The sequence below is a fragment of the Scyliorhinus canicula genome, chromosome 9, assembly GCF_902713615.1.
Source record: "Scyliorhinus canicula chromosome 9, sScyCan1.1, whole genome shotgun sequence".
Lineage (NCBI taxonomy): Eukaryota > Metazoa > Chordata > Chondrichthyes > Carcharhiniformes > Scyliorhinidae > Scyliorhinus > Scyliorhinus canicula.
The window spans coordinates 83629169-83655570 of record NC_052154.1 but is presented as its reverse complement, the minus strand read 5'-3'; the positions used below and the strand labels follow the sequence as shown (position 1 = coordinate 83655570).

The window sequence follows — 26402 nt, the reverse complement described above, 5'->3', positions numbered from 1 at the left end:
CATTTGAGAATCAACCGGATTTCATTGGGGTAGGAACTCATGTGTCGGCCAGACCAGGTGAGGATGGAAGATTTCCTTCCCTAAATGGCATTAGTGAACAAGATGAGTTTTGGCTTGTTGCTCATTAGATTTTTAATTCCAGATTTTTAAAAATCAAATTCAGACTCCATGGGATTTGAACCCTGGGGCAAAATTCTCCGACCCCCAGCAGGGTTGGAGAATCGCCTGGGGCCGCCAAAAATCCCGCCCCCGCCATGGCAGAGATTCTCCACCACCCGGGAAGTGGCGGCGGCAGGAATCTCGCCACTCCAATCGGAGAGGACCCTGCGGTGATTCTCCGGCCCGGATGGGCTGAAGTCCCGCCGCTGGGAGGCCTCTCCCGCCGCCGAGGTTTATACCACCTCTGGAACGGCGGGATCAGCGGCGCGAGCGGGCCCCGGGGTCCTGGGGGGGGGGGGGGCGGGGGGCGATCGAACCCCGGGGGGTGCCCCCACGGTGACCTGGCCCGCAATCGGGGCCCCCCGCTCAGACTCCAGGCCAGTGCCCTGGGTGCACTATTTTCCTCCGCAGCCACCACAGCCTCCGCCATGGCGGAAGCGGAAGAGAACCCCACATCGCGCATGCGCCGTCAGTGACGTCAGCGGCCAGCTGCCGCTGACGTCACTGCCGGCGCATGCGCCGACTGGCGAAAGCCTTTCGGCCAGCCCTGCTGCCGGGGGCGCCGGTTTTTTGCGCCAGTCTTCTGGTGCTAACCGCTCCGGCGCGGGGCTGGCCCCCAAAGCTGGGGAGAATTCCCCACCTTTGGGGAGGCGCGACCCCTGAGTGGTTGGCGCCACTCCCCTACTCCGGGACCCTCCATCACGCCTGGTAGGGGAGAATGCCGCCCCTGATCTCCAGAGCATTACGATAGGTCTCTGGATCATGAGTGTGGTGATTATACCACTGCCTTCCCATTGGTTAATGTGGGGCTAAGTACAGTACTGCCCACACAGTGATGCAAGAAGGCACATGACCCAGGCCCAGAGGTCAGTTTGGTGTTTTAAAGACCTTAATATAGAGATTGATCCAAGCCTGTGCTCTTTACATACATGTGTAAACAGTACTACTTGTTAATGGAGGCCTACAGTTAACCGACTGAAGACTATGAAGACTTCTTGAAGAGATACCATTTTGTAAGCAACATCCTCCCAACAAAGGGAGCGAGGGAAAATGGAGAAGAAAGAATAATTGTGGCAGAAAGTCAGCTTGATCTCTTTAAATAGTTGAGGTGGTTTATGAGCGGCACATAGCACAGTGGTTAGCACTGAGACTACGGCGTTGAGGACCCGGGTTCGAATCTCGACCCTGGGTCACTGTTCATGTGGAATTTGCACTTTCTCCCTGTGTATGCATGGGTTTCACCCCCACAACCCAAAGATGTGCAGGTTAGTTGGATTGACCATGCTAAATTTCCCCTTGTTATGGGCCAGGGTTTAGAGAACCCCAAAGTGTTGCATGGAATTTACCTGATCCACAACTTTTAATAGATTGTGGTATGGGGAGCACATGGCCCACTCTACAGGTGTGGTACAGCAGAAATGGAAAAGTATTTTTTAAAGCAAAACAATGTTTATTCTTTGAACTCAATTTAACCTTTTTAAAACATACAGTGAACATCTTAGTAACCATCAATTCAAATACAACCCCCAAAGAATACAATACTAAGTAATCCTTTAAGCTTTCCTTTTAACATCCATAAGATTTAAAACACCTTTTTACCAGAAGCACCTCAGGTTAAAGTCACTACTGTTATTAGTTTAAATCACCAAGATCGATTTACAGTCTTTAGATTACAGAGAGAGATTGATACGCCTTCTGGCTATGATTGCAGCTATCCAGCTCTGAAAACAAAACTAAAACACACCCTGCAGCAAACAGCCTAAAACAAAAGTAAAAAGCTGACAGGCTGCCCACCTCCACCCACTCTGATATCACTGCAGTTGTAAACACCCATTTGTAAAGGTACTCTAACTACAGATATTTATATACACACCCATTTATAAACACATATTTCTTAAAGGTACATGACACCCTTCACTGGAAACAAAATAATTGTGTACACTAAATCTTTTTTTAAAAACGGTTGAGGCGGTTTGAAGGACAAAATGGCAGATGAAAGCAATTTAGGTTCTTCTTGTACCTGTGCTTGATCTTTGCTGGAGGAAATTGAAACTGAAAATGCAACAACAAAAAAAACATTCACAGCAAGGTCTTACACAAGTACCCAAAAATAAAATATAGTGGATGCTGAAAATTTGCAATAAAAACAGAAAATGCCAGTCTGGCAGCGCCTGTGGTGAGAAAAGCAGAGTCAATGGGTCAGCACGGTGGCACAGAGGTTAGCACCGCTGCCTCACAGCGCCAGCGATCCGGGTTCAATTCCAGCCTTGAGTGACTATCTGTGTGGGGTTTGCACATTCTCCCCGTGCCTACGTGGGTTTTCTCCGGGTACTCCGATTTCCGATCACCAGGTTAGGTGGATTGGCCACGCTAAATTTCCCCTTAGTGTCCAAGGATGTGCAGGTTATGTGGATTGGCCAAGCTAAATTGACACTTAGTGTCCAGGGATTTGCAAGTTCAGTGGTGTTACGGAGATAAGGCAGGGGAGTGGGCCAGGTTAGGGGGCTCTTTCGGAGGGTTGGGCCAGATGCCATGGCTGAATGCCCCCCTTCTGCACTGTCGGGATTATATAGTTCAATTCAATTGTTCTATGGGTCTGATAAAAAGTCATAGGTCTGAAAGAGTCCCCACAGATGCTGGTGGATCTTCTGAGCACTTCCAACATTTTCTGCTTTTATTATCCTGCAAAATGCAGAATGTTGGCCGAGACAGATGTGTAAAAAAGGTCACCTGAGCCTTGGGACAGGAATGTATCAGCCCCAGTGTCTAATGTAGAAATGTGAATGTGACCCAAAGCTTCATAAACCACTCCCCCCCCCCCCCCCCTCCAAGATCAAGTCTCAGGACTTTTGAACGCTTGCCGACAGAAATAAATCGACAGGGATACATTCAAATGTTGGATTTATAAGGTGGTATATTCACATGAGTTTATTAAATAGTAGGGAGAGGATTGATGCCAAAGGCTAGATAGCTATGGTTATGGAAGTCAATTACCTTGGTCCCAGACCATCAGTTCAGGGCCTCCTTCCATCCCAAGTCAGAATTAGGGATCTTTGCAGATGATTGCACAATATTCAGTACCATTTGCTATTCCTGAGATGCTGCGTGTAATTCTCCTAGACCACCGCAATGGCGGATGAGGGAGGAGAATTCAGAAGAAGGCGCAAACATTTTTTTCACTCCAGCGATAATTTCCCACGGGATCTTCTGCTCGTCCCCGCCACGGCGGATCAAGAAATCAGCTGGTGTGAAACCAATTTGCATCCCACTCTTTCGGATACAGATTCTTTGCAACACCAGCGGGAAGCGGTGCAGAACACATCTGGAACAACGTTACGGGAAAAAGTCATGACTAACCTGAAGAATACTTGGGGCTGCTTCCAGAGGTTGGGATGGAGGCCATGAGCAACCCTGGGCCCTGGAACACCATAGCAGTGGGGGAAGGGGGGTTGCGGTCAGGGGGCAAGTGGTGCTGCATCTATCAGGTGGATCTTCCAGTTTCAGCGTCATCGAGCAGGTCCATCTTCCAGCCTCAGACTGTTCCTGGAGATCCAGATTCTTTTTCAGGTGATCCATCTTCTTTCCTCAACAGTGGATGTTGCATGCATTTTAAATATGGCACCCAGATATGAAGGCAATTGAGCTCGTCCCTCCACAGAATACTGCACTAAACCCATAGATGTATAATTAATTAGGTTGGGGCAAGAAGATATGCCATTTTCCCCTATCAGCCTCCGTAGTGGGAAATATTCTGCAATCAAAGAGTCATAAAAGGTGAGGTAATGATTGATTCCAACCACTTACTTGGTTACAGATAAAGGGCTAATGGAATTGTGTTTTGATTGCTGGAGGTTCCCTGGAGTGCAGATAATTTATAAGGGAGTGGTGTTTATTCCTAGTTAAACAGGTCATGGAACTCAGTGGGATACAGATGATGTAATTAACGGGAGGAGTCTGGTCTGTCTGTAGTTTTTCAGTCTGCTAGAATATTTGAAGTTGAGTAGCTGTTTGATATAGGATTTGAGTCTGACAAGACAGAAATATACTGGCTCTGCTCTTGAAAGGAACTCTCTCCAAAAGTCTCTACACAGCTAAGCAAGGAACCTGTTTTGTTAACTTTATTTATAAGTGGCATATGAATTGTTTTGGGTTGCTTTATTGGAATTCGTGGCAGGTGTGGATAGTAAGGTTTTTCCCTTTAACTAATATCTGTTTAACTGAAACTTCTAAAGCTATTTCTTTGATGTTAATGTGGTTAATTCTGTGTTTAAATTAAAGTTTGTTTTACATAAAAGATACCTATTGGTCAGAGTGATCACTCCTGGGGTAAAGTATCCTTTCCTCACAGTTTTACAAATGAAGAGAAAATGTTTGGGGTTTTCGTTCGGTATCCTAGCAAAAGCTGGGGGTCTGGCCCAGTATTCGAACAATGGTCAACATTCCACTGGATATCCCTGTGCCATGCACAAGGTTTTCTTCAAACAGCAGAAGGCTAGGGTCAAAGAATGGGAGAAGAACTTTCTCAAATTTGCTCACTTGCCCTTTGTGATATCAAAGAATATTTAATCGTCACTTTTCATCAGGAGATTTTTTTCCTGTATGGCTAAGGCAGCAGTTATATTTTAATAATAATCTTTTATTAATGTCACAAGTAGGCTTACATTAACACTGCAATGAAGTTACTGTCAAAAGCCCCTGTCACCTGTTCGCGTACGCGGAGGGAGAATTAAAAATGTCCAATTTATCTACAAGCACATCTTTGAGCTTGTGGGAGGAAACCGAAGCACAAAAGCGGGACTGGTGCCGGTTCCGGTATTCTCTGGCCCCCGAAAAGCGGCGTACTCCGCCGAGTATACACCGCCTCAGGCCATTGCCTGAGGCCCGCCCCGCTATTCCCCGTCCTCGACCAGCCGAATTCCTGACAGCGTAGTTCCTGTACAGTCCTACCTTTCAGGAACCTCGCGTGGCAGCTGCTGACTCAGTCCAGGGCCGCCACAGTCGGGAGGGGGAGGCTGTTTTGGGTTGCTTTATTGGAATTCGTGGCAGGTGTGGATAGTAAGGTTTTTCCCTTTAACTAATATCTGTTTAACTGAAACTTCTAAAGCTATTTCTTTGATGTTAATGTGGTTAATTCTGTGTGTAAATTAAAGTTTGTTTTTACATAAAAGATACCTATTGGTCAGAGTCATCACTCCTGGGGTAAATTCGGGACCGGGGGCTATGTGTGCGGGCGAGCGGCCGATCTATGGCACTATTTTGGCGTTCCAGGTCCATGGGCTGAGTCCGCCGCCACGCACATGCACGGCCTCTGACCTGGAAGTTCGGAGGGCCACATTGGCAACGAGAGCTGCGAGCTCTACGACAGTTGCCTGCTAGCCCCCTACAAGTCGGTGAATCTGTGGCTTTTTGACACCAGTTTTCCTGGCGTAAAAGAGTACAGTTTTCATGACGGCGTGGGGACATAGTCCCAAAAACGGAGAATCCAGCCCTTGGTTTCTGGAACAGCGAATCCCACCCCTACTGCTTGAGTTCATGGGGCTTTCCAGGACCATCGCAGTCAGTCAGAGAGACTGAAGCACATTATAATTCCCAATATACAGCTATACTTGCAAAGGTTTCCCTTCCCCAAATGAATAAACTGCATCATTCGCTCCACCCTTGTGCATCACTGGAAAAGTACTGAGGGAAATCTCACCACAGAATACAGCTTCTTTTTTAAAAATGGGGCCAGAATTAGTTATGGGAGTGGCCCGTTCACGCCGTTGTAAAACACAACGGCGTTTACGACGGCGTGGACACTCTGCCGCGGGGTTGGAGAATCCCGCCCGAGATTCCACATGTCCAAGGATCAAACAGTCTGTCAATATTAATTGTCTAGACCTACACAATAGGCAGGTACCACAGGAATTCCAGCCATTTCAATACCAACAACTACCAGGCCACAATCATCCCACACATTTGGCTCTGCATTTTAAACTGGAGACTGGCCATTTTGGGAGAGAATTGTTTTCAGAGTGTTCAGACCACACGGGTAAAAAAAAATACTTGATATTTTTAAATTGATATTATGCTAATAGTCAGTGCAATCAAAAGCACTTAGGCATAAATCCACACTGAAGAATGAATGAATCATACAATAAGCAATTGCTGCAAGCTCGTAATGGTACACAATGGATAAGCAGTGAAAGAATTCATCCACATCTATAGCTAACAGTGTAAGTATGCCAGTCATTGAATTTGTACCATCAAAAAACCTGAAATATTCAACCCTTTAGTTGTTGAAGCAATTTCATCAGGCCAGTTACATTAAGGGTAGACAAAATTGCATTCTTTGAAAGATAAAGTAATGCTCGGCTAAGAACATCAACAGCATTTCTCTGCACCGGTATGATTTTTCTTCCATATTTATTCACCACAGGTCCTATGATGTAAGATGGATGGCTAATTAATTCCACATCATGCTGAGTTCTATGCCTATTGGGTACCATTTACACGGAGCCACTTTGTGCTTCAAATCCTCACGAAGCTACAGGTGAAACAATTCACTTTTATAATAACACTTTTATAATCAAAAAAATCAGAGCATTAAATTAGGCAGTGGATTAAAATTATACACCGGTGTCTTATGGTGACAAGCTAAATAGGTGAGCTCACTCTGGGGAAGAAGCATTGTACTAACAAATGCACAAGGAATTAGATTTGTTCCGGAGTGTAGGGTCATAGATCTCCAAGAGCAGCAAGTGTAAATTCCTTAGGCTGGATTCTCCGATTCTGTGGCTACGTCCGCAGGATCCGTCTGGTGTTACAACCAAAAAGTCTCCGTCGCCCCCGGTGCTGCGCCTGGTGGGGGGCTAGCAGCCACGCCACGTAAAGCCCATTGACAATGGCGGGACTGGTCGATCCAACTGCCAGTCAATGGCAGGCTGCCTCCATCACCGCAAAAGAACAGTGAGGGGGAATGGGAAATTCTGTCTCCAAGATGTTACTCATCAACTCCTATCGTGCAAACCCGGTAAACGTCAGACTATGTCAGCCTCGGGAACGGACACATCACTGCTGGCAATTAAGATGATTGGCTTCAAAGTTTGTAAGACTGACCTCTCTCTCTCTCTCATGCATGGGAAGGATGTTTTAACACCCTGGCCATGATGACTGCGTGAGCGTTCCAAAATCTGGCCAGCCAGCAGCTCTTAAGATTGCCATTGAGCCTGAGAAAGAAGCCTGTGTTTGTGATGCCAAGAAGCTCCTTGCATGGGATAACATGGACTCATAGAATCCCTACAGTGCGGAAGGAGGCCATTTGGCCCACAGAGTCTGCACCGATCCTCCAAAAGAGCCCCCACCCCATCCCTGTAACCTCACCTAACCTGCGCATCATTAGACACCAAGGGCAATTTATCATGGCCAATCTACCTAACCTGCACATCTTTCAACTGTGGGAGGAAACTGGAGCACCCGGAGGAAACCCACGCAGACATGAGAAAGTGCAAACTCCACACAGACAGTGACCCGAGACCGCAGGATCGCCAGCGAGGGTGGGAAATCTCACAGGAACTGCCATTCTCACCGGCGAGTTGGCTGATTTTCCATGCTCCTCGCCAGCGACCTCATGAGATACACACCCACAATTGTCGTAAACATAATTTTAATAAATTTGAATGAGTTTTAATATTATTACCGGCCCCCCCACACCAAATGATCCCCCCCCCCCCCCACAATTAAATATTCATACCTGACCAATGTGGCATCACATCGGTGAGTTTCACAAGTCTGGTCAGGCATGAGGCAGCTGGGGGAATGTCACTGGAGGCACACTGCCCTTGGAGGAGGGGGGAGAGTCAGTGGAATATGTCCAGGTAGTGTCTTGGCACAGCTCCCACACAGGTTGGCACTGCTAACCAGTGCTAGGGACCAGTGCCAGAGATCTATCCTGATGGGAGACCCATAGAACATAGAACATACAGTGCAGAAGGAGCCCATTCGACCCATCAAGTCTGCACCGACCCACTTAAGCCCTCACTTCCACCCTATCCCCATAACCCCTCCTAACCCTTTTGGTCACGAAGGGCAATTTATCATGGCCAATCCACCTAACCAAGAGGGGAGTGTTTTGCTGTGTGGGGAGAGAGCAGAGATTGAGGGTTGGGAGATGGTGGCGATGAATGTTGTGGGGACATGTCCCCGAGACCTCCATGATGTGGGCTGGGCTTCGATCGGCTGCAGCGAGGGCACCCCGACCTCTTCGGATCCAGTTCCAGGCTTTGCGTGGCCCCATCCCCCTAGAGTGACAACGTAAACCACGCCCACTCTGTTATTTTCACCTAAGAGGCACAAGATTCCATGGGAAAATCTATCTGTGGAGCTGGAGACTTCACGGCAGTTTTCTGTGTGAGCCTGACCAAATTATGGTAAGATTCCACCCATTGTCTCGGAGATCCTCTGTAAGTTACAGCATGGTGGGTTATTCCAGTGGAGCCAGATCTCATTCCATTGAAAGGTGAAGTGCAAGTAGCGTGAAAGGTGGTAGCAAAGTTCTCTGCAGTCTCCCAAGTCAGTTTCACTTAGAAGAACATGAGTGAAAAGTTGTGTGTTATCTTGATAAAAGTCGCCATTTTTGTATTATTCAAGGTGAATAGTACAATAAACAGTACTTGGGAAGCAGATTGCAAGGGCTTCATAGATAGTGCAGTGGTGTTTCAATTTCCTGAAAAACTAGCATTTTTCTTCCTCACTTTATCCAGGTAGATGTACAACTCATCAGAAATCTTGCTCACAGCATTCATTTCCCCACCACCACTGTCCAGTCCTTGACCAACTTGATCAAATCAGGAGTGCAGGAAATCTGAACTGAAGAGATGAGAAGGATACACATTGGAAGAGTTAAAATTTACTATGAGAGATTCAAAGAAGCTGCCTGAAAAACCAATAAAAGATCAATTTAATCAGTCCAAAGAGTTGGCTTTTTTTTCAATAACAGAAATTTTTGATTTCCAAACAAATTCTGAAATAAACTGAGTGCCAGTTATCTTCCATGGCTTGGTGTACCATCAATCACAGTTTTATCTGAATGTAGCAATTGTTCATTGATGCCTCAATCATCCTCAAATTGGCCCTGGAACCTTTTTAAGCAGAGGAAGGACTCTTGCTTAAGGCAGATTCTGTAATACGAGGATTATGCTGCCCACACGTTCTTCAGGAACAGAAAATGCACAGTTTTTAAAACAAAATTTAATTCTAAAGATGTGGGCTTCACTGGCTAGTCCGGCATTTATTGCCCATCCCTAATTGCCCTTGAGAAGATGGCAGTAACCTCTGAGGGGATCTGGGCTCCACTAATTCTGCTTTCCTGATAATTGCTGCATGATCGGCCTAGACATTACATTGACATTCCGTCGCTTGCTACGTCAGCATTTATTGCCCATCCATGCTTTCCATTAAGAAGGTGATGGTGAGTACAAAGAACAAAGAAAAGTACAACACAGGAACGGGCCCTTCGGCCCTCCAAGCCTGCACCGACCATGCTGCCCATCAAAACTAAAATCTTCTAGACGTCCGGGGTCCATATCCCCCTATTCCCATCCTATTCATGTATTTGTCAAGATGCCATTTAAACATCACTATCGTCCCTGCTTCCATCACCTCCTCCGGTAGAGAGTTCCAGGCACTCACTGCCCTCTGTGTAAAAATCTTGCCTCGTACATCTCCTCTAAACCTTGCCCCTCCCACCTTAAACCTATGCCCCCTAGTAATTGACCCCTCTATCCTGGGGAAAAAGTCTCTGACCATCCACTCTGTCTATACCCCTCATAATTTTGTGGACCTCTATCAGGTCGCCCCTCAACCTCTGGCATTCCAGTTAGAACAAACTGAGTTTATTGAACCTCTCCTCATAGCTAATGCCCTCCATACCAGGCAACTTCCTGGTAAATCTCTTCTGCACCCTCTCTAAAGCCTCCACATCCTTCTGGTAGTGTGGCAACCAGAATTGAACACTATACTCCAAGTGGGGCCTAACTACAGTTCTATACAGCTGCAACGTGACTTGCCAATGTTTACACTCAATGCTCCGGCCAATGAAGGCAAGCATACCATATGCCTTCTTGACTACCTTCTCCCGCTGTGTTGCCCCTTTCAGTAACCTGTGGACATGTACACCTAGATCTCTCTGACTGTCAATACTCTTGAGGGTTCATTCACTGTATATCCCCTACCTGTATTAGACCTTCCAAAATGCATTACCTCACATTTGTCTGGATTAAACTCCATCTGCCATCTCTCCAAACTATGTAAATCCTGCTGTATCTTCTGACAGTCCTCATCGCTATCCGCAATTCCACCAACCTTTGTGTCATCCGCAAACTTACTAATCAAACCAGTTACATTTTCCACCAAATGATTTCTATTCCTACGAACAGCAAAAGGTCCCAACACTGATCCCTGTGGAACACCATGAGTCACAGCCCTCCATTCAGAAAAGCACCCTTCTATTGCTAATTCTATTGCCTTCTATGACCTAGCCAGTTCTGTGTCCATCTTGCCAGCTCACCTCTGATCCCGTGTGACTTCATCTTTTGTACCAGTCTGCCATGAGGGACCTTGTGAAAGGCCTTACTGAAGTCCATATAGACAACATCCACTGCCCTGCCTGCATCAACAATCTTTGTGACCTGCTCTATCAAGTTAGTGAGACACGACCCCCTCTTCACAAAACCGTGCTGCCTCTCGCTAATAAGTCCACTTGCTTCCAAATGGGAGTAGATCCTGGATCGAAGAATTCTCTCCAGTAATTTCCCTACCACTGGCATAAGGCTCACCAGCCTGTAGTTCCCTGGATTATCCTTGCTACCCTTCTTAAACAAAGGAACAACATTGGCTATTCTCCAGTCCTCCGGGACATTACCTAGATCTCTCTCTGACTGTCAAACTCTTGAGGGTCCTACCATTCACTGTATATTCCCTACCGGTACTAGACATTCCAAAATGCATTACCTCACATTTGTCTGGATTAAACTCTCTTGCCTTCTTCCGTATTCTGGGGTAGATCCCATCAGGCCCTGGGGACTTATCCACCTTAATATTTTTCAAGACGCCCAACACCTCGTCTTTTTGGATCTCAATGTGATCCAGGCTATCTACACACCCTTCTCCAGACGCAACATCCACCAATTCCTTCTCTTTGGTGAATACTGATGCAAAGTATTCATTTAGTAGCTTGACTATTCCCTCTGGCTTCACACATAAATTCCCTCCCCTGTCTTTCAGGGGCCCAACCCTTTCCCTGGCTACCCTCTTGATTTTTATGTACATGTAAAAAGCCTTGTGATTTACCTCAACTCTATTTGCCAATGACTTTTCGTGACCCCCTTTAGCTCTCCTGACTCCTTCTTGAACCGCTATAGTCCATGTGGTGACGTTACACCCACAGTGCTGTTAGGGAGGGAGTTCCAGGATTCTGACCCAGTGACAATAAAGTAATGGTGATATATTTCCAGGTCAGGGTGGTGAGTGGCTTGGACGGTAACATCCAGGTGGTGGTGTTCAGATATTTCTACTGCCCTCATTCTTTTAGTTGGTGTTGGTCGTGGGTTTGGAAGATGTCATCTAAGGAACCTTGGTTAGTTCCTGCAGTGCATCTTGTCAATGGTACACATGTCTGCCACCATCCTTCGTTAGTGGCCATAATAAATGTTTGTGGGAGGGGTGCCGATCAAGCAGGCTGCTTTGTCCTGGATAGTGTCAAGCTTCTTGAGTGTTGTTGGAGCTGCACTCATCCAAGCAAGTGGGGAGTAATCCATTACACTCTTGACTTGTGCCATGTAGATGGTGGACAGGCTTTAGGGAGTCAGGAAGTGAGTTACTCGCCAAAGAATTCCTGCCTCTGACCTGCTCTGATAGCTGCAGTATTTATATTGCTAGTCCAGTTCCGTGTCTGGTTATTGGTAACCCCAGGATGTTAATAGTAGGGGATTCAGTGATGAAAAACCCATTCAATGTCAAAGAACAATGGTTAGATTGTCCCTTGTTGGAGACGGGCATTGCCTAGCACTTGTGTGGCATGAATATTACTTGCCACTTGCCAGCCTAAGCCTTGATATTGTCCAGGTCTTGCTGAATTTGATCATAGACTGCTTCAGTATCGGTGAGTCACAAATGGTGCTGAACATTGAGGAATCATCAACGAACATCCCCACTTCTGACATTATGGGGACGGGATGGTCATTGATGAAGCAGCTAAAAATTATTGGCTCTGGGATACAACCCTGAGGAACGCCTGCAGTGATGTCCTGGAACTGAGATAATTGATCTCCAAGAACCACAACCATCAACCAGTGGAGAGTTTTCCACCTGATACCCATTGACTCCAGTTTAATTAATAATAATAATTGCTTGCTGTCACAAGTAGGCTTCAATGAAGTTACTGTGAAAAGCCCCTAGTCACCACATTCCGGTGCCCATTCGGGGAGGCCGGTATGGGAACTGAACCCATTGCTGATAGCGTTATTCTGCATTACAAGCCAATTGTTTAGCCAACTGTGCTAAATCATCCCCTCGCGGGCTTCTAGGTGGAAATATTTGTCTTCCCCGTGCTCCTTGCAGAGTATGAGCTCCCCCGCTATGAACGGGATATCTCAATTAATCCATGTATATAAGGTTGGCCAGTAAGGCACCGACAGAGCAAGAACCCAGTCAGGATCTACCGGGTAGTGTACATATAGTTTGTAGAAATAAGACTTTGTTTCTCATTCGGTGTGGACTTCCCGTGTCCTTATTAAATTCAGTTCTCATGTCCATGTTTGAACCAAGGCTGTAATGAGGCCAAGAGGTGAGTGGCCCTGGCGGAACCGAAACGGAGCACCCGTGAGCAGGTTATTGCTGAGTGAGTGCCGCTTGATAGCACTGTTGATGACCCCTTCTATCACTTTATTGATGATCGAAGTAGACTGATTGGGCAGTAATCGGGCGGGTTTGATTTGTCCTGTACATTTGCCTTAGGATGAATGTTGAAATCATTATTCAGGCAACATTCATTCATTTTTCCTTCAAACACAGCAACATTCTCCGTGGTAATAGGAAAAGATAGGAAGAGGGATATGCAATGCTGATGGCAAAACTGTGGCAGCTTTTATCTTCAAATTCTAAACAATTATCAGTCAAAGCATGACATTGTGTTTGACAATTTGTTTTTCTTTTAAATTATTTCAATTTAATTTAAATTTTCAATTTAAATGGGATGATCAATTTACATAGATACATAGAACGTACAGTGCAGAAGGAGGCCATTCGGCCCATCGAGTCTGCACCGACCCACTTAAGCCCTCACTTCCACCCTCTCCCAGTAACGCAATAACCCCTCCTAACCTTTTTAGTCACTAAGGGCAATTTATCATGGCCAATTCACCTAACCTGCACGTCTTCAGACAGTGGGAGGAAACCGGAGCACCCGGAGGAAACCCACACAGACACGGGGAGAACATCATGAGCATAATGAATAGTGGAGCAGGGCAAAGTCCGAATGGCCTCCTCCTGCTTCTATTTTCTCTATATGTTTCTCTGTAATCCTTTTGAGGTTGCAACCCCAGAGTCAGTTATTAACTTACAGCTGACTCCAAATCAAAAGACTACACTGCTGTACCTTGCCTGTGACAACACATTAAAAACACGCCAAAAGCCCATGAGGCTGTCGGCATTCTGAAGTAACATCTCCCAGGAGTATCCCGTGCTGAGTAAAACAAGCATTTTGTTGCTCTTGCCCTTGCCCTTCACAACAACCTACATGTGAGAAGTTGGATTTTCCATTTTCGCAAAGATGAAGACGGCACAAATGAACTGGCTGAAGTCTACACCTGATATGCGCATAGCCCTCTCCTCCTGTGAACCTGATTGGAGTGAGATCGTGAGGACTAAGCAGGCTCCTCACACTAATTTGTTTGTAGCCAATTTTTCTAGATTATCTGTCGTCAAGGTCCTTCTGGATGACTACTGCAAGATCTCTCCTGCCCTCTCTCAGAGATTCTATCGCCAGTATATGGCTGTTTTTGTGAGTCACTCCCAGGTCCACTAGAACTCTCACTGTATTTTCTTATTTTCCACCTCTTTACTCCATTTTGTCAGTCCACTTATCTTACTCATTGTCCACCATCTTGGATATGTACCCTATATTTGGACTTACCCATGTTTTTCCCTGCTCTTCCTAACAACAGTAGCATCCTTGCATTCACTTGGCCTTTCTAGCATGTACGTCAGCTGGGAACCCACTCCAGGCAGAGATTCTTCGAATGATGGCTCTGGCCTGTGTGTCAGTATTATTCTGCCTATCGCCTTTGGGCCCCTGATCTACCATATTGTATTCCTTCTTACCGTCAAACATGAGTATGTGAGGCGCAACCTGTCTCATTGCCTGCTCCGATTCTGAAAGTTGGTAATCAATCCCAATTAACCATGATGAATGGACGTTAAGGGTTTGACTTAAGAGTTTGAAGAATGCCTCACCATCACACTCTATCATTTTACCCAGATCTTTCTACTTTTTAATGACCCTCTAGGTACTAAATCCCCAAGATTAAAATCTAGCTTGGATTTAGGGGCAGCACGATAGCATGGTGGTTAGCATAAATGCTTCACAGCTCCAGGGCCCCAGGTTTGATTCCCGGCTGGGTCACTGTCTGTGCGGAGTCTGCACGTCCTCCCCGTGTGTGCGTGGGTTTCCTCCGGGTGCTCCGGTTTCCTCCCACAGTCCAAAGATGTGCGGGTTAGGTGGATTGGCCATGCTAAATTGCCCATAGTGTCCTAAAAAGTAAGGTTAAGGTTAAGGAGGAGCATTGTTGGGTTACGGGTATAGGATGGATACGTGGGTTTGAGTAGGGTGATCATGGCTCGGCACAACATCGAGGGCCGAAGGGCCTGTTCTGTACTGTACTGTTCTATGTTTTATGTTCTATAGTCCTATGCAATGCCTTTGCAGCTCTCCACATTTTCTCTGCGATTTCAGCCTTGTCAAATGCCCTTCACCCTGTACATCGCGTATTCATGTGCACAGAAAAGGGGGAACTAAGGTTAGGATTTTCCAGCTCTTTCCATTGGCTGGATCTTCACATCCCGCCAAGGTCGACCCCTCCCCATGGTTTTCCAGTGGTGCGACTGCTAAGCAACACAAACGGTCACTGACTTCGGCAGGACCAGCAGACAAATGGTGAGCTGCCTCCACCACGGGAAACCCGGCTTAATTGTTCTCCCTCTAGGGCAGAGAGATTATCACAACAGCACAGAAGGTAATTTTGGATTCCTCCCATCGGCCAATTGATCATGTCTATACCCCCAAATATCTGAAGTAAATTCTTTGCATAGACTTCCCATGCCAGGGCAATTAATAGCTTGCAGATTGAATGGTTGGCTCAGATTTATGCAGCATCTCATTGATCACCACATGATTTATTTCAGAATCCACTGCTGAAAGAAATGGACACCTGCAGATTTCCTGTCACTGTCATAAATTTAGCCAGTATCCCAAGCCCCAATCCATTTTACCCATTTACCCTTATTTATTGCTGCAGGAAAACTGAATCTGGTAGCCATGTCTATATAAAGTGTAAAATTAAAATGCTTCCGTCTTTGTTCCATACCTTTAGATCCATGGCAACTGCTTCATTAATTTCTTGTGACAACAGAAGACTTTAATAGGATGTGACAGCGTCCTCTCATATTCTTTACTTACTTCACATTTTGCAATAATCTCTTCTATGATCCTTGCATGCTCATCAGCTGTTGTAATTGTGTGCAATGTTTCCTTGAGAGCCAAGTCACGTGACAGGCCGTGGTGTAATAGGCTTTTGTACAGTGAATATCCATCTAATAAACCTCTTGTTGATCATTTGCATTCAACCCACATGCATCTTCAAGCCTATTCTTTTATGCTGTTAGTACAAAGATACAACATCTATCTCCAGGCGCGGATCTACTATGAAACTAATGAAGCTCAGGCTTCAGGGCCCCTAATCCCGGAGGGGCCCCAGAAGCGACTTTAGTGCACATTGCTTAAAAATGTTGGGTCTACTGTATGAGAAGGGGTTTTTAAAAAATAATAATTTAGTGTAATTCAATACAAAATAATAGTTCAAATAAAAATTAAAGGTTATTAAAGTATCATGTAGTCTAGCTGTAAACAAAAAAACGTTCAAATTAAGGATGTTTCATTCTAAATATATTTAACATAAAATAATCATAAATAATTTAAAACACGATTAACATTTATGACAGAAATACAAAGAATAGATGACGTGTCGTAACAAAAAAGGGGAGCCGTTGAAAAAGGCAAACACAATGCTAACGGGAATTTTCAACGTGATAGCACTCGTGATAGCGATCTCGACAAGATTTTTTTTCAATAAAGTGTTCATAAGGATACAATATTTTAGTTACCCCTACTCAAAAATAAATGTTATATTTAGAAAAGTAAGCTAAGTAATACAGGTAAAAAAGGGCTGCAAGCATTCTTTAAAAACATTAAGAGGTACGCAGACTATGCACCATGTGCAGCCCATTCACTTAACCTTGTTGGAGAAAAGGCAGTGTCTACTGTACCTGAAATTGTTGACTATTTTGGCATTTTGCAGGAGAAGTACGTTTTCTTTTCTGGATCTCCACGAAGATGGGGGATTTAAAAACACACAGGGCAATCTATATTTTTCTCTAAAGAGCTTAAGTTTAACTGCATGTTCTGCACACTATGAAGCAGTCTGGGCAATTAAATATGAATATATGGGTATTTTACAAGCTCTTAAACATATTTTTGAAGACTCAGAAGCGAAGCCTGAATGTAAACGAGATGCAAAGAATTTATACCAAAAGTTGGTAAAGCTGGAATATGCTATTTTAACAGTCGTTTGGGAAGAAGTGCTGGAGCGTTTCAACAAAACAAGTAAGAAACGCCAAACGCCTGGTTTTGACGTATTTGAAGATTATCTTCTGCTATCATCTTTACTTTTGTTTGTTAAAGAACTCAGATAAAATTCAGCCGATAGGATTTCACACTATGAATCAGAAGCAAAAGGTTTGTGTGAAGATATCACCTCAAATTATTCTGATGCTTCTAAACGCATTGTTGCAAGGAAATTTTCAGATGGAACAAGGTATTGCTTCTTAGAGAGGAGCTGACAAATTTAGGATAGAAGTTCTCTATCAACTCTATGACTGCTTGATAATCCAGTTCCGCAAGAGGATTGACCCGTATGAGCAGATTGCGAAAAGGTTCAAGTTCCTCTCAGAATTGGTGAACAATTCTGAAATTGATGAGGAACGTATTAAACTTATAATATCGTATTACAAAGATGATATTGACCACAAATTAGTAAACGAGTGTTATCAGTTCAAAGAATATTTGCACCTTAGGAAATCCCAGAAGACAGAAGAAAACACGCCATCTAAAATGCAATGCGCAGAAGTTCTTCAGCTTATTTGTGAGCAACACCTAATTGAAGTGTTCCCCAATATTACTACTGCACTTAAGCTGTACTTGGCAATGCCTATCACGAGCTGTGAAGCAGAAAGGAATTTTTCAAAGTTATCCTTTATAAAGAACAAATTTCGGTCTACCATGACTGAAGAGCGCTTAAATTCTTTATGCATATTGTCTCTAGAAAATGACATTGCAAGGAAGCTCTCATATGACAAAACTGTACGTGAATATGTTCCTAGAAAAAACAGAAAAAAGAGTATTTTGTAAAATGTGCTTCATGTAGTACGTATTGTCATAGGTGTCTAAAATAAAGGATTATATTGACTGGTCTTTTCTATGTTTTATTTCATCATTCTATGATGCATCATGCATGTATATAACATTTCCCTAATTTTCATCCCCCATAACTCGAAAACTATAAGGCATAGGAAATTTTTATTCACACCAGTGACTTTGACATGTGAGATAATCCAGTACAGCAATTTTAATCAAAATCTGAGATGCAGTGGTGAAACTTTTAAAACATTTGTGGTGATCTGTCGTGGAACAACCCCATTGAAGAAGACAACAGTGGTTACCCAGACCTCGTTGCTGGTTGCCCCCATAACAGTTCAAGCTTCAGGGCCCCAAAAATGTAGATCCGCCACTGTCTAGGATTTTTAATCTGTGGCAAGGGTAGGCCCCGAGAGAACGAAGTGCTGCAAGTTCAGACGGAGGCTGGTTAGAGTGAGCGAGGAGAGCGGAGAAATTGAGACGGTCAATGTTGTGCCATCAGTTCTTGATAATAAAAATGTAGAGAGGGCAAGAAGTCAGAGGAACGGGTCCAGGTGGGTGGAGAGTATGGGAGACTAATAAAAGGGTCCACCGTGTGCGGGGAAGGAAGGTGTGGGAGAGCGCTCAGGCTTTGCTAGGGATAGATCATTCAGAGTCAGAGGTCGAAGGTCAGAGAGAATGGTGAATATTTACCAAGAGGAGAGATTCAAAGTAGAGATGGGGTCAGGGGGCAGGGAACAGGAGGAAAGATCCAGAAGAGAGTGAGCAACAATCAGTTATTGAAGTTCGTGATCCTTCACACCTAAAGGAAGGAAAATAATTTGTTGTTAAATGAGGCGAAGAATAAAATTAAACTACGAGCCAGAACAACTTTGAAATAAAGTGAGTGGGTGCTGCTGAAGAAAGAGGGTGTGAATGTGCAAGTAGCAGCACGTGGAGTCGAGTTTGGATCTCGATGTGGTACAAAAGCAGTTTGAGGAATGCTGAACATCTAGGAGACAATTAAATAATTTCCACATGTAATATATATATAATTATGTCACAAAATCCCATTTTAAAAAGATTGTATACAGCTGATTAATTCATGAAAATGGCAGCTGGAAGAGGATTTTGATATATTTTGCATAATTTAACTGGTTAATTTTCCTCACAACCTAGGAATTTAAATTTGAGCTAATCAAAACAATTGTGCTCTCAAGGTATTATATGCCAGCATATCAATTTAAACAATATGGATAGCTACCGCCCATGGAGTTGCTCAGTCAGTCCACCATCCATTGAAATCCCACAGCTACCTCAGCTACACGTCCTCACCCACCCTGCTCCTGGTGAGGTCTCCATCCCGTTCTCCTGCTTTCTCAGTCTCTGTCACATCTGGTCAGAAGATGCAGCATTCCACACTCGGCTTTACTGTACATCTTCCTTTTTTCACAACTGAGGATTCCTCCACCACCGCTACCTCTGACCCCCACCACTAACCACCCAGCCCCCAGCCCCCACCCCCCCCTCCCCCCCTCCCCCCGACCTCACGCAGTTCCACCCCTCTGCTCCAACCTCCTGCATTGCATTCTGACTATGGGCTGAATTTTCCGGCCGATCCTGCCGGTGGGATCATCCGTTCCCACCGACAGTAACTCCTTGCTGTTGGTTCGCCCCTTAGCAACATCGCCAGACAAGATGAGGTTCCACAAATGCACTGACACCTCCACTTTCGTTCAGTTTGCCTTCACTGACTGTGTTATCAGTTGCTTCACCGATACCCCAGCCAAAGAAGCACCAGTTTATCGAAAGCTCTGCTGTGCATTTTGGGACGTTCAACGCGTCCCTGTGCGCGAGGTGACCTACATTGGCTCCTAGTCCAGCAACGTTTCAAATTCTAAATCTTCATCCTGTGTTCAAATTTGTCCATGGGCTCACCCCTTCCCATTCCTGTAATGTCCTACACTCGGAGAATCCACCAAGATATCTGCGTTTCTCCAAGCCCAATCTCATGTAACATGGCCCCCTCTCCCACCACCCTCCTTCATTTGCCCAGCACTTGAAAACTTAACTAAGCTGTTGATAACCAATCCTTTTTTTAAAATAAATTTAGAGTACCCAACTCATTTTACAAGATCTTTGGGTTGTGAGGGTGAAACCCACTCAAGCATGGGAAGAATGGGCAAACTCCATGCGGACAGTGACCCAGAGCCGGGATCGAACGTGGGACCTCGGTGCTGTGAGGCAGCAGTGCTAACCACTGCGCCACCATGCTACCCTCATTGATGACCAATCCGAATATCTCCTTCCATTGCTCAGTGCCAAATGTTGTCTGAATGCTTCTCTACGAGCCTTGGGACTTTTTTTTACATTCAAGGTGGCTTGTTTGGCACTCAATAAAATATTGAGGCAACCACTTAATGTTGACTAAAATCATATCTAGGGCAGGCTGGGCGGAGTCAATCTTGCAGAGGGCTGAGTATATAGTATAGGAATAATTACCACTGCACCGATGAGCAGCTCAGTGGCAAATTTGAAATTCTTCAGCCAGTGGGCAGCCTCATCAGCCTGGTGTTGTGCAGTGAGACCATCACTGAAGCGCAATTCGGCACACTTGTCAATTTGATTTGATTTATTGTCACATGTACCGAAGTACAGTGAAAAGTATTTTTTCTGGGGCTGAGGGAACTTACACAGTACGTACATAGTAGACAAAAGGAATAATCAACAGAGAACATTTACAAACGGTACATCGACAAACAGTGATTGGTTACATGCGGAACAAGGGGCCAAACAAAGCAAATACATGAGCAAGAGTAGCATAGGGCATCATGAATAGTGTTCTTACAGGGAACAAATCAGTCTGAGGGGGAGTCATTGAGAAGCCTTGTAGCTGTGTGGAAGAAGCTGTTCCTATGTCTGGATGTGCGAGTCTTCAGACTTCTGTACCTTCTGCTTGATGGAAGATACAGAATATATGCACCATGGTTTGCACTTCACCACAGTTGCACAAGAATGTGTCACGGTGTCCCCAGTGCAAGACGCTGTTGCGACAGGGTCTGATTCCAGTGCAAAACTTGTTCAGTTTGACCCATTCGCAGCACAGGAGGTCGAAGCCTGTGATTTCCAACATAGGATTATCAACCAAGTGCTGATTGTGGGCTGTGTTGTTGGTGCTGTAACAATAGTTCTCGCACGGGTCCACAGCAGAACTGCCTACCTAGGTACATTGGCCGGCGTGAGGTGAGACGTTTGCTAGCTGGGTGGCTAGGTGAGTGGGTAGGGGTTACTGAATCCAAGGGACCTTATAGTGAGGAAACAGTGAACAATGTTTCTCCCATTGATAGGTAAATTGGGATTAGAAACCAAAAGTTCCTACCAGAAGGAAGATTAGTCACCTCAAGCCTATTGAATCATGGGATCTTGTGATGATTGAGAGAGTAAAAAACCTTTTTTAAGAAGGACTAGTAAATCAGAAGCTCAGGATAAAGCTCTGGGGACCTGGGTTCAAATCCCCCAAGGGCAGATGGTGAAATTCAATAAGAATCTGGAAGTAAAGGTCTAATGGCGACCATAAAACCATTGGCGATTGTCGTAAAAACTCATCTGGTTCACTAATGTCCTTTAGGGAAGGGAATCTGCTGTACTTGTCTGGTCTGGCCTACCTGCGTCTCCAGACCCATAGTGATGTTGTTGACTCTTAACTGCCCCCTACTCAAGGGCAATTAGAGATGGGCAATAAATGCTGGCCCAGCAAACGATGCCCACTCCCATGAAAATGAAAAATAAAAATTGAAAAGAAATCAGAAGGATTGCTGGGGCAGTGGGTGGAGCTTGGAGTGAGAGGAAGGACACCAGCTTGAGAGGCCGAGTGGCCTCCCCATTTGCTGTAATTTCTATCATTTCAATGAAAACACGAGTCTGAGCCCAGGGAATGGTTTAGAAATGTTGTTGTGAAGCAGAGTACAGGATGAGGTGCCCCGTGATTACTACTATCATGGCAGTACACCTACTATTTCACTCAGATCAAAGATTTATCATTTTACTTTGGGCGCAACTACACCTTGTGGACTGCAACAGTTTAAGAGAGCACCTCACCATAAACCTCTCAAGGGCAATTAGGGTTGGGCAATCATTATTGGCCTAGCCAGCGACACCCATATCCTGTGAAAGAATATATTTAAAGAAAAAATATCAATTATGTGGAGTGTGAGGGAACTAAGATCAACCCCCACCCCGCCCCATGTATATTTTCAATAAAATTAGAGATATCCTTGTGGCCATGGCTAACATTGTAAAAACTGGACAAAGACTTTTAAATGGCTACAGTTATGTGACCCCTGAACAAAAGAAGTAACCATGCCATCATCACAGACACCTATTTCTGAAGAGGAACTAGATGACCCCCATGTGGGCTGCACAGACCAAATTCAAAGAGAGATATACAACGGCCATCTGCATTCCATAACCCTGATTGGTCAACTTACCCACCCCGATTGGTCAACTTGCTCATAACCTTCCTTTCAGTTCTTCACAATGTGGAGATGCCGGCGTTGGACTGGGGTGAGCACAGTAAGAAGTCTTACAACACCAGGTTAAAGTCCAACAGGTTTGTTTCAAACACTAGCTTTCGGAGCACTGCTCCTTCCTCAGGTGAATTATACCACCTTGTTGGACTTTGATTCTGGACTCTGGAACCTAAGTGAAAGAATATTTATTTTCTCTGTCAGAACAGAAAAGGCCCTTCAGCCCATTGTGTCTGTGCTGGTCAAAATCAACCACCTAACTATTCTAATCGCGTTTCCCAGCATTTTGCACAAAGCCTTGCATGCCATGGCTCCGTGAGTACACATCTAAATATATATTAAATGTTATGAGGGTCTCTGCTTCATCTACCCTTTCAGGCAGTGAGTTTCAGACTGCCACCAGCCTCAGGATGAAAAATGGTTTCCGCACATCCACTCTAAACCGCCTGCCCCTTACCTTAAATCTATGCTCCTCAACATCGATCCCTCCACCGAAGGAAAATGTTTCTTCCTGTTGATTCTATCTATGCCCTTCATACATCTTAGTACCCCCTCAGTCTCTTCTGCTTCAAGGAAAACAACCACGGTCTATCCAGAAACTCTTCAAAACTATTCAGCCCAGGCAACATCCTGGTAAATCTCCTCTGCACCCTTTCCAGTGCTTATCACACCCCTCCTATACTGTGGATTCCAGAACTGCACATACTACTCTAGCTGTGGCCTAACTGTCAATCTTAGTTTTCTCTATCCGTCTTTTAGTGTATGAAAGCAAAGGAGGCAATTTTGTGATCTGCCTCCGATGATTTAAGTGTGTGCAAATAAACTAACCCTTTGAGTTCATCCTATCTCATTCAGGTTATTGTTAGAAATTGGATCACACCAAAAGCGAGGGATTGGGAAATATGGCAGCGCTTATGAAGGGGGAAGTTAATCCAAAAAATACCTTTCTGTTTCCAGAGGAGAAATTAGGGCTGTTTAAATTAAACCCCCTCCTGGCTGTAAAAGGCAATGAGACAGCAGTAAAAATTCAGCAAATTACAATTAGATGTTGCTGGTGATTGCAGATCTGAAACTTTAACTCTGTTTTTCCCCCTGTAGATGCTGCCAGATCTGTGTATTTCCAGAATTATGGTTCTCTTTATTTCAGGTTTTCCGCATCAGCAGGGTTTTGCTATTTTGGCAGACGGAACCAGAGAGACAGCTAGAGCTGAACAGATGGAACACAAGAACATAGGAGCAGGAATAGGCCATTCAGCCCCTCAGTCCCGCCATTCAATGAGATCATGGCTGATCTTTGACCTAACTCCATATACTTGCCTTTGACCTTAATATCTTTGCTTAACAAAAATCTATCTCAGATTTCAAATTAACAACTGATCTAGCTTCAACTGCTGTTTGTGGGAGAGAATTCCAAACCTCTACTACCTTTTGAGTGAAGAAATGCTTCCTAACATCTCTCCTGAACAGTCTGACCCCAATATTTAGACTATTTTTAGAACCTCCAACCAGTGGAAATAGTTTATCTTTATCTACCCTGCCTTTCCCTGTTAATATCTTGAACGTTTTGATCAGATCACTCCTTAAACTTTTAAATTCCAGCGAAAACAGATCTACTTTGAGTAATCTCTCCTCGTAACTTAAGCCCTGTAGTCCAGATATCGTATTTATAAACCTACGATGCACTCCCTCCAAAGCCAAAATATCCTTCCTAAGGTGTGGTGCCCAGAACTGCTCACAGAACTCTAACCAGTGGTCTAACCAGGGTTTGGTACAGCTGCAGCATAACCCGTGTGTCTTTATATTCTAATCTTCTAGATCTAAAGGCTACCATTCCATTAGCCATTTTTGATTATTTTCTGCACTTGTTCCTGGCATTTTATGGATCCATGCACCTGAACCCCCAAGTCTCTTTGGACATCCACTGCACCAAACCTCTTTCCATTTAGAAAGTACTCGGCTCTATCCTTTTGTGGTCCAAAATGGATAACCTCACACTTGCTTAAATTAAATTCCATCTGCCACAACTTTATCCATTCACCTAGTCTGTCAACATTGCATTGCAATTTTATGTTATCATCTAGGTTATCTACAATGCCACCTAACTTTGAATCATCAGCAAATTTGGATATATGATGTTCTATGTCATCATCCAAGTCATTAATGAATAATGTGAATAACTGAGGCTCCAACACAGATCCCTTTGGTACACCACTTGTCACCTCCTGCTAATTAGAGCAATTACCCATTATCCCCACTGTCACCTGCCACTCAACCAATTTACTAACCATGTCAATAATTTGTTTTCAACTCCGTGGGCTTCCATCTTAGTCAACAGTCTCTTACATGGGATTTTATCAAATACTTTCTGGAAGTCCAGATAAATAACATCCTTAGACATTCCCCTGTCCACTACCTTAGTCACCCCTTCAAAAAAATTCAGTAAGGTTAGTCAGGCATGACCTTCCTTCACAAATCCATGCGGATCAAAATTTGAGGTGTTCAGTTACTCCATCCCTGATTATAGAATCCAGCAGTTTCCCCACCACAGATGTTAGGATAACCGGTCTGTAATTCCCTAGTTTCTGCCTTTCATCCTTCTTAAAAAGTGGAGGGACATTTCCAATTTTCCGATCCAGAGGGACTACTCCTGAATCTAGGGAACTCTGAAAGATTATAGTCAGGGTATCTACATTGTGCTGCCCTATTTCCTTGAACACCCTCAGATGGAAACCACCAGGTCCTGGGGATTTGTTGCTCTTTAGTTCCATTGATTTCTTAGTGACTGATGCTGTACTTACGTTTATTGTATTAAGTCCCTGTCCTCTATCGACTAACAATTTTTTCGGGACTTTCGGAAAGCTATTCTCCTCTTCAACTGTAAACATTGATGCAAAGTAATTGCTCAACGTGCCTGCTATTTCCCTATTATCACCTGACACTATTTCCATTTTCAGTTTTTAGTGGGCCTACATATTCTTGACCACCCACTTTCCCTTTAAAGAATGATACAATTTCTTATTATTGATTTTCATGTCCCTTGCAAGTTTCCTTTCATAATCCCTTTTAGTACCTCTTATAAGCCGCTTTGTGACCCTTTAATAGCCTCTGTATCTATTCCATTCTTCTGGATCTGTGCTATGTTTTGCATTTTTGTAAGCCCTTTCTTATTGTTTTATGCTGTCCCTAACTTCTATGGTTGTCCATGGCTGTGTTTTTTTTTGAAGTGGAGTCAAGGGTATATACTCGCTCTATATCTTGTTAAATGTTTCATTGAGTATTCTCCACTATTCTTCAGTCGTTTGACCCATTAACAGATCTTCCCAGTTTACCATTGACAATCTCTGTCACATCCCCTTAAAGTCAGCCTTACCCAAATCTAAAATCCTCGTATCTGAATTCTGCTTTTCACTTTCAAACGCTACACTGAATTCAATTACGTTGTGATCGCTATTTGATAAATGTTTGTGCACAGTTAAGCCACCAAGTAAATTTGGCTCATTACTCATAACTAAATCTAACAGTGCCTGTCCCCTTCTGGAACATATTGCTGCAGGAAACTATCCCGGACACATTCCAGAAATTCACTACCTTTATGACACCGTTCCCAATTTGCATGGGAAGGCAGTGGCATAGTGGTATTATCACTGGATGAGTAAATGAGAGACCCAGGTTCAAATCCCATCACTGCAGATGGGGAAATTTGAATTCAATAAAAATTTGTAATTAAAAGTCAATTGTGCTAAAATCCCACCTGGTTCACTAAAGTCCTTTAGGAAAGGAATTCTTCCATCCTTACCTGGTCTGGCCGACATATGACGCCAGATCCAGCAACATGGTTGACACTTAACTGCCCTTCAAGGGGCAATTAGGGAATAAATGCTTTGCCCTCATTATGTTCTCCCTCACCATTATTTCTAATCAGTAATCCCTCTTCCCTGTCCCTCCTGTAAACTTTATAACAAGGTATATTTCGTTCCCAGCCCTGAAAATCCTGCAGCCATGTCTCTGTTACA

The 26402-nt window shown here is 44.4% G+C and overlaps 1 protein-coding gene and 1 long non-coding RNA gene across 8 annotated transcripts in view; one reads left to right on the top strand and one right to left on the bottom strand.

Annotated features, from left to right (window-relative positions):
• LOC119971493 overlaps positions 1 to 9108 on the top strand; it is a 34706-nt gene extending 25598 nt beyond the window's left edge. For all 3 annotated transcript variants that reach the window (XR_005461855.1, XR_005461856.1, XR_005461857.1), the window contains exons 2-3: positions 6578 to 6691; positions 8901 to 9108. This is a non-coding gene — a long non-coding RNA (uncharacterized LOC119971493). The remainder of the gene's footprint in view (positions 1 to 6577; positions 6692 to 8900) is intronic.
• The window catches only part of LOC119971491 (RNA-binding Raly-like protein), a 1731169-nt gene that overhangs the window by 1671956 nt on the left and 32811 nt on the right, over positions 1 to 26402 (bottom strand). The window lies entirely within an intron of this gene.